General features: G+C 30.9%; 1 pseudogene; it reads right to left on the reverse strand.

Moving 5' to 3' along the window:
• LOC131074236 (tyrosine decarboxylase 2-like) overlaps positions 1 to 3605 on the reverse strand; it is a 76347-nt pseudogene extending 72742 nt beyond the window's left edge.
• Between the last annotated feature and the right edge of the window lie 5499 nt (positions 3606 to 9104).

A 9104-nucleotide genomic window follows, 5' to 3' on the forward strand; every position in this document is an offset into this window, starting at 1 on the left:
CTTTTTATTCTTTATGTAGGTTGCTTATTCAGAGGCTCTGTAGGCTGTTCTAGAAGCTCCCAGGTGTCATTTTATTCATTTCAAAACTGCTGCTCTGGTTAGACTGCTGAGCAATGTTTCTCCTATGTTTATTTGATTGGATATATATCATAATATAATGCAAATCTAATCCATTTTTTCTCAGTTTACTCCTCCACACCGACACGTACCTGGACTGGTATGTTTGTTTTTAGGAAACAAATGTCATCCTAAGCAGCATTAGCTTAATGTAGAAATCTGTAATAGCAAAGTAAATTCTGTACAAGTTGACACTTATTTTCAAACAGTTTTATAAATCAAACAGTCTTGATTGTAGCAGCAATTGTATTGTTTGTTTTAACAAAGTATTAACAGTTGTATAGTTTAATTTGTTTTGGTTTATATGAAATATCTGCATTAGAAAAGTTGCATTTCTGCAACTGGATGCTGTTATAAAACCAATACAAGTATATGGAAAAGAAATTTTCAATTCCAACCTGTGCATTTGAATGCTCTGAATGTGCGTTTTATGAAGGGTATAGATGGGGTGTCATATTTGAGGTAGAGAATTTGTGGTGGAGAATTTGTGTTCTTGAAAGAGAGGTCACAAGTTCAAATCTCACAAGAGGGTAAGGTATGTACGTCTTGCAAGGATTACTAGATGGCTGGTATCATGGACTATATATGAATAAGGGAGACAATAGAATATTTGCTTCTTGACTGACGTTCACTATTAACAAGAAAAATGGCTTAGGCACTTAGCTATGCTACCATGGTCTCAATGGCAATCGGAGCATTCATGTTGCACAAATATGTTTCAGTTGTAAGTAATCAAAATGAAGATTTTCATGGCTATTATTTGGATCAGTTTCATCGCATCTAGGTTGGGCTTGGTAAATTGCACAAGGGCTTAATAGAAGTGATGATTTTGATGAAGGTTAAACTATCTATCTATGCCAAGCTAGGCCCTATATTAAGTATTGTGACTCATCTTATGAGAAAGAGTTGTGAATATTAGGCCTGTGTTAACTGCTAGGTACCAATGTAAACTGCTCCTAGTGCTCTGAGATTTTGATAGTCTATTGACTATCTTTTCATTCATTGAAATGTGGCAGATTTTGATGTTGGGTAGATGTTGTATATCATTTTATAATTTTTTTGTAATGTTTGTGACTGTCTTTTTATATAATAATAATCAATTAAAAATGTTAATATAATAGTGATGATTTATGTTGTTGTGAAAGATCTTCATTATATTAATATCTTTTTTTCTTAAACATCTAATTCAAATTATATGGCAAAAAATAAAGATATATGAATAGATAATGGTAATTATGTATATCATAATGTCTCTCTCTATAAATACAACACACATATATAGATACACACATACATACATAGATATAAACATTATTGAAAACATAAATACTATAAAAAGAGTATATACTTATTATCTTAATAAAAGATTTGTTGAATGTAACAATGATCTCAAGTCATGAATATGAACATTAAATAACATTATGTCAGAGTTATTTTTATATTTATTAAATACATATTTCTATTTTCTTGATCTTTTACACTGCCAGATCTCATAGACGTTCCACTATTTTAAAAGAGTCATAATAATTATTCATTATACAAAAATTAGTAATTATACCCAAAAAAAAATTATACGGAATTAAAGAATGGCAGGATGTATATAATAACTAAAGAGAGTTAAAAAAAAGATAAGGACAGAAAATAAAAAACACATATATGTACATACCTGAAGACAGAAAAGATTTGGGTAAGTTGAGCATTTTGGCAAGCCAATCAAGTACAATGGTTTCAAGCTCTGTTGCAGCAGGTGAAGTAATCCAGCTTAAACCCACCGTTGCAAACCCACTGCTCAGCATTTCCCCCAGAAAAGATGCTGTGCTCCCACTTGAAGAAAAATATGCATAAAAATTCGGGCTGTACCAATGTGTCAATCCAGGCATTATCTTCTCTTCCACATCTGCAACAGTTAAATTATATAAAAAAAATCAATAGATATGTGCCCATTATCAATCTAAATTTCTATTATACATAGATATGGTCATCAGACTTGTTCACGATTCTTTGGGGTTTGTTGAGTTGCTATGTCGATTATTATTCATTCCATTTTTTCTATTGTTTCAATAGAAAACATATATAACCATTAGAAATTGTGGGTGTCTTTTTAGTGAACAAAGTAGATTACAATAATAAAAAAAGCAGAATGAAAGAAATCCATCTCTTATGAGAATGAAATTGTGGGAGCCTTCTTAGTTAAACTCATTGAGACATATTTCATGAGTAGTGATTCACAAGAATCCATCTCTCATGAGAATGAATGGTCCACTTAACTCTCATTGCATCTAGGAAGACCAGATATATTTTTTTATATTATTTAGATCTAATGAATGTTAAGTGTTTGAAATAATTAAGAAAATATTTTCTTAAAATATTTATAAAACAGTCAATATGATAAATAAATACCATGAAAAAATTAAATTAAAAGAAAAGCAAAGCAAATTATTTTCACATTTAATTGTGAAACATTTATACAACTTGATAACATACATAAACCAATTTCAACAAAAAAGATAAGCAATTTATTTTCACATTTAACTATGAAATATTTATACAATTAAAAAATATAGATAAATCAATTTTTTTTTAAAACAACCTTATAACAATTAGATTTAATTATATTTTACCAGCAAGAAGGCTTTCAAATGAATCTGGATGTTCTAGAGCAGAATCAGGTATGAGTGATTGCAAGTAACTTGGCTGCATGTAAGATTCATTTCCACAATTAATAAAAGATTAAGAATAAATATTTCTACTCTTTCAATTTTCTATTATTCTTATGATGAATCATAAAGTGTTATTCTAAATGTTAACTTAAAAAATTGAAATACAATTGCAACAAGAAAATAAAAATATATTTTCTTAAAAAAAAAAATTTTAATTTTTTTTGCAGTCTCTTAGGTTTAAACTTCTTCAGTAAAAGTCAATCGCTGAAAATTCTTGATCCATCAAATTTAGCTAGGAACCTCATTCCTTATAGTGCCCAAACCTTCACTCAACAAAAATTAATCCCATTGAACTTATTTAGACCTATTCAACTTCATCAACTGACACAATCTATTGACTTCTTAAAAATTATTTTAAAATATAAAAATAGAAAACAATCTCCTTTTAACATTTCAAATAAATAGTACACCATTAATTTGGAAAATTACCAGGTGCATTCAACAGTTACGTAATACAAATTGACAGAGAAATATCATATCAATATGTTAATAAAGCTTGTTATCTCAGAACAATAAGTAAAAATCATATTGGCTTTGAAACTTGAACATTCACACAGAGATCTTTAACAATACATGCCTTCACTTGGCTTAGAACTGGGAAGTTTTCAATGTTATGATAACAGTCTGCAATGAAGTCCACCATTGTGTGAGCATGCTTTCTAAACTCTTCTACATCCAATGGCTTCCTAAGATAACTCTGGTTACTTTTTCCATTGCTTGACCCATTGCCTAGTGACCCATTGCCTGCATTCATCTTAGCACCTCCCAATAAATTCTCGCTGTTCATGATCTGCAGACTAGATTAAAAAAACGACATTGTATAAAATATTTCAAATGAATACATACATTCTGTAATTGAACTTATCAGAAGATGCTTCTTACATTTTGAAAAGAAAAAAGATCTGAACGAGCGTGAGTGCAAATTGTAATGGCGAGGAAAGAAATAGCAGGGAACGTATTATATATATTGGAAGCTTCTGTGAATCAAACTTAGCAATTGTAGCGATATTCTCTATTCAATCAAACGTACAAGTTTTTTTGTAATTTTCCCCTGCCTTAACTCAATCGGGGTAAAAATTATAGCGATATTTTCGGTGAGTGTAGGTAACTGTGATTCATATCAATTCGGGGTAAAAATTATAGCGATATTTTCGGGGAGTGTAGGTAACTGTGATTCATATCAATTCGGGGTAAAAATTATAGCGATATTTTCGGGGTAGAAATTATAGCGATATTTTCGGGTAGTGTAGGTAAGTGTGATTTATATCAATGTAGCTCATATTGCTATGGGCCACTTTATTCGGGACTGACTGAATATAAGTGTCCTATCATTGGAGTTTCATGTTTCACATGTTATTTTTAGCTTTTGCAATGTCAAAAAGGGATTTTTTTTGCTTTCTTCTATTCTTTAATGTCAAAAAGGTTTTTTTCGTTTTTCTCCTATTATTTATATAAAGAAATAAAGATTCAATGAATAAAAGAAAGATTGATTTTAAAACCATCTATGCTTCATTCTTAGGATACAAGATTTGAATAATTTGTACTCTCTTTTCTAGAACATCTATTTGACAATGAATTTTGATTTATATGGACAGGTCGTCGTGATGTTGCTTAGCTAGCGTCTGTTCAACGTTTTTAGGAACAATTTGTGAAGCAAGTGGTCCGAAAATCACTGTTTATTTTTATAAAAATCTTCTTAAAAAAATTATAAATAAAATTGTTAATAATATTCTTACAAATACAATTTATAGGTAAAATTGTAAGCAAGAAAAAAAAGAAGAAAAAATATGATGAAGCCACATGTCAAGTGTGTGCCAGACTTTTGAAAAGCCAAACACGTATGACGGAACAAATTAGTTTTGTCTCAGGAATATTCTTATGCATAAGGGATCACTAACTTCGTTTTGATGGCACTCCCCGTGAATCAAGAGAGAAAATAAAACAATTACTAAATTGTATTGGTTTTCAGTTTTTTTTTTGGCTCACTTTGATCTCAATTATAATGAGTTTTTTCTTTATAGCATTATTTTTATATTTAATTTTTAATTCTTTTATTGTAAAAGTTTATTTGAAAAGTTCTTTGGTTTTTTTGTTTGGTGGATTTTTTATTTTTTATTTTTTTATCTTTTAATTTATTTTCATTTTAGTTTTGAATTTTTTAATAGGATTGCTTCTCATATATATAGAGAGAGTGTATTTATTATTTCATATTATATGAAATTTAATTTATAACAGTAAATAAAAATATTATATAATTAATATTTTTACATATAATTTTCTTTAAATTAATATATAATTAATATTTTTATAATATATTATTTAAATTAATTTATAACCATTCTTTTATACAGATGAAATGAGAGGGATGGGAGGGATGGAAGCAAAGAGATAGACCTACTTGTGCTAATTCACCATTATCATATACCTTAAAATATATAAGATGATAAAATTCATTAGTTCACATACTTCACAAATAAATGATGCAAATCAATGAAATCAATATCATTCTTGAAGTTAGGTTTTTTTATATTCATATAGTGATTTTTGTAGCTTTAAATATTATGAACTTTTAAAATTGAAGTTAGGGTTAGGATTAAGGTTACAATTAAGATTTTCACCCCAAGATAAAGTAATTTAATTGTGTTACCACGTCATTCTTCCTTCATAATAAGAACAAATTTCCTTTTTAAATTCCTTTTGGAGTCCTTGGTTTTTCTTGTAATACCCTGGTTCAAGCCCTTAGTCCATTTACAAATCGTTTTTCAATAAAAAATGCCGAGTTTTAGTAATTGGTTGAACTCCGTGAACACTTTGAACCATCTTGAACCGGGTTCATCAGGTTCATTTAGGTTCCACGGGTTCTTAGGTGTTCAGGGGATTTCCATACTAACATTTTCTTAAAGTGTTTTACAGCGGCTCTTTATGGATTTTGTTCGGTGACGTGTTACGTCATCTCTCTCCAGGCGTTGAACTCATTGAATTGAGTTCAAAAGGTTCAAACGTGTTCAACATGTTCAACACAACACAAATGGTCAGCAACACTTGACATAATTAATACTCTCAGAAAAGATTTCCCTTGAGTGCAGTGTATGCCTTGAACTACTTGAACCCCAATGAACTCTGTTCAGGATGTTCATATATGTTCAAAGTGTTGAAATGTGGCGACTGATCAGCAAAGTACTGTACACTCAGCATGTATCCTTGCCGGGGTCTGAGGTCGGACTGGGCCCCGGGCAAGGGTTCAGGGGCGACAGTCCCCGAGAAATTTTTTTTTGTCATTTTTCGTTGATGAAAACCGACATTGTAATAAAACCCTAAAAAGGCCGACTTTGTTTGTTGCCCTAAAAATGCATGTTATAAGCGGCTGGCATGCTTAAGGCATTGTAAGGTTGATGTACTATTTTTGCTGGATAATAAGAAAGATTGGACGATTGTGTATGGTGGACGTAACCCATTCTGGGTGAACCACGTTAAATCTCTATGTTATCTGTATCCTATTTTATTTCTTTATCTTTTGTATTTAAATCTGCATATAATTGTTAGTTCATATTTGCTTCGGATCTGCTTGAAACCCTAACAATTGGTATCAGAGCGAGGTTTTCTGTAAATTGGCAGGACTTTTAGATTTGAGTGGGAGCAATGGAGGATTCTAAATTCAAGGTCGAAAAGTTTAATGGCCAAAATTATCAGTTATGGAAAATGCAGATGGAGGATTACCTGTATCAAAAGGATTTGTGGCGGCCATTGGAAGGAAAGGCAAAGAAACCGACCACAATATCAGATGAAGAGTGAGACATTTTAGATAGAAAGGCACTGGGATCCATTCGATTGTGCCTTGCATCGTCTGTAGCATTCAATATAACAGAAGCAAAAATGACTATAGATTTGACGGCAACATTGGCTAAGTTGCATGAGAAACCCTCAACTTTGAATAAGGTATTTCTTATGAAGCATTTGTTTAATTTGAAAATGAGTGAGGGAGGATCTATAGCGGAGCACTTAAATGAATTTAATACAATTACCAGTCAATTGTCTTCAGTAAAAATTACCTTTGTAGAACAGGTTAGGGCTCTCTTGATTTTATGTTCTTTGCCAGAAAGCTAGAATAGCTTGGTTATGGCTGTAAGTAACTCTGTCTCTGGTAAAAATACTTTGGTATTTGATGATATTGTTGGTGTTATCCTAAGTGAGGAAATGCGAAGGAAAAGCATAGGTGAGACTTCAACATCATCGGGTAGTGTTTTGAATGTGGAGAATAGAGGAAGATCAAAGGAAAGATTGATTTTAAAACCATCTATGCTTCATTCTTAGGATACAAGATTTGAATAATTTGTACTTTCTTTTCTAGAACAACTATTTGACAATGAATTTTGATTTATATGGACAGGTCATCGTGATGTTGCTTAGCTAGCATTTGTTCAACTTTTTTAGGAGCAATTTGTGAAGCAAGTGGTCCGAAAATCACTGTTTATTTTTATACAATCTTCTTAAAAAAATTATAAATAAAATTGTTAATAATATTCTTACAAATACAATTTATAGGTAAAATTGTAAGCAAGAAAAAAAGAGAAGAAAAAATATGATAAAGCCACATGTCAAGTGTGTGCCAGACTTTTGAAAAGCCAAACACGTATGATGGAACAAATTAGTTTTGTCTCAGGAATATTCTTATCCATAAGGGATCACTAACTTCGTTTTGATGGCACTCCCCGTGAATCAAGAGAGAAAATAAATCAATTACTAAATTGTATTGGTTTTCAGTTTTTATTTTGGCTCACTTTGATCTCAATTATAATGAGTTTTTTCTTTATAGCATTATTTTTATATTTAATTTTTAATTCTTTTATTGTAAAAGTTTATTTGAAAAGTTCTTTGGTGGATTTTTTGTTTTTTATTTTTTTATCTTTTAATTTATTTTCATTTTAGTTTTGAATTTTTTAATAGGATTGCTTCTCATATATATAGAGAGTGTGTATTTATTATTTCATATTATATGAAATTTAATTTATAACAGTAAATAAAAATATTATATATTTAATATTTTTACATATAATTTTCTTTAAATTAATATATAATTAATATTTTTATAATATATTATTTAAATTAATTTATAACCGTTCTTTTATACAAATGAAATGAGAGGGATGGGAGGGATGGAAGCAAAGAGATAGACCTACTTGTGCTAATTCACCATTATCATATACCTTAAAATATATAAGATGATAAAATTCATTAGTTCACATACTTCACAAATAAATGATGCAAATCAATGAAATCAATATCATTCTTGAAGTTAGGTTTTTTTATATTCATATAGTGATTTTTGTAGCTTTAAATATTATGAACTTTTAAAATTGAAGTTAGGGTTAGGATTAAGGTTACAATTAAGATTTTCACCCCAAGATAAAGTAATTTAATTGTGTTACCACGTCATTCTTCCTTCATAATAAGAACAAATTTCCTTTTTAAATTCCTTTTGGAGTCCTTGGTTTTTCTTGTAATACCCTAGTTCAAGCCCTTAGTCCATTTACAAATCGTCTTTCAATAAAAAATGCCGAGTTTTAGTAATTGGTTGAACTCCGTGAACACTTTGAACCATCTTGAACCGGGTTCATCTGGTTCATTTAGGTTCCACGGGTTCTTAGGTGTTCAGGGGATTTTTCATACTAACATTTTCTTAAAGTGTTTTACAGCGGCCCTTTATGGGTTTTGTTCGGTGACGTGTTACGTCATCTCTCTCCAGGCGTTGAACTCATTGAATTGAGTTCAAAAGGTTCAAACGTGTTCAACATGTTCAACACAGCACAAATGGTTAGCAACACTTGACATAATTAATACTCTTAGAAAAGATTTCCCTTGAGTGCAGTGTATGCCTTGAACTACTTGAACCCCAATAAACTCTGTTCAGGATGTTCATATGTGTTCAAAGTGTTGAAATGTGGTGACTAATCAGCAAAGTACTATACACTCAGCATGTATCCTTGCCGGGGTTCGGGGTCGGGCTGGGCCCCGGGCAAGGGTTTAGGGGCGACAGCCCCCAAGAATTTTTTTTTTGTCGTTTTTCGTTGATGAAAACCGACATTGTAATAAAACCCTAAAAAGGCTGACTTTGTTTGTTGCCCTAAATATGCATGTTATAAGCGGCTGGGATGCTTAAGGCATTGTAAGGTTGATGTACTGTTTTTGCTGGATAATAAGAAAGATTGGACGGTTGTGTATGGTGGACGTAACCCATTCTGGGTGAACCACGTTAAATCTCTATGTTAT

Source organism: Cryptomeria japonica, chromosome 8 (assembly GCF_030272615.1).
Source record: "Cryptomeria japonica chromosome 8, Sugi_1.0, whole genome shotgun sequence".
In the NCBI taxonomy this organism is placed as follows: domain Eukaryota; kingdom Viridiplantae; phylum Streptophyta; class Pinopsida; order Cupressales; family Cupressaceae; genus Cryptomeria; species Cryptomeria japonica.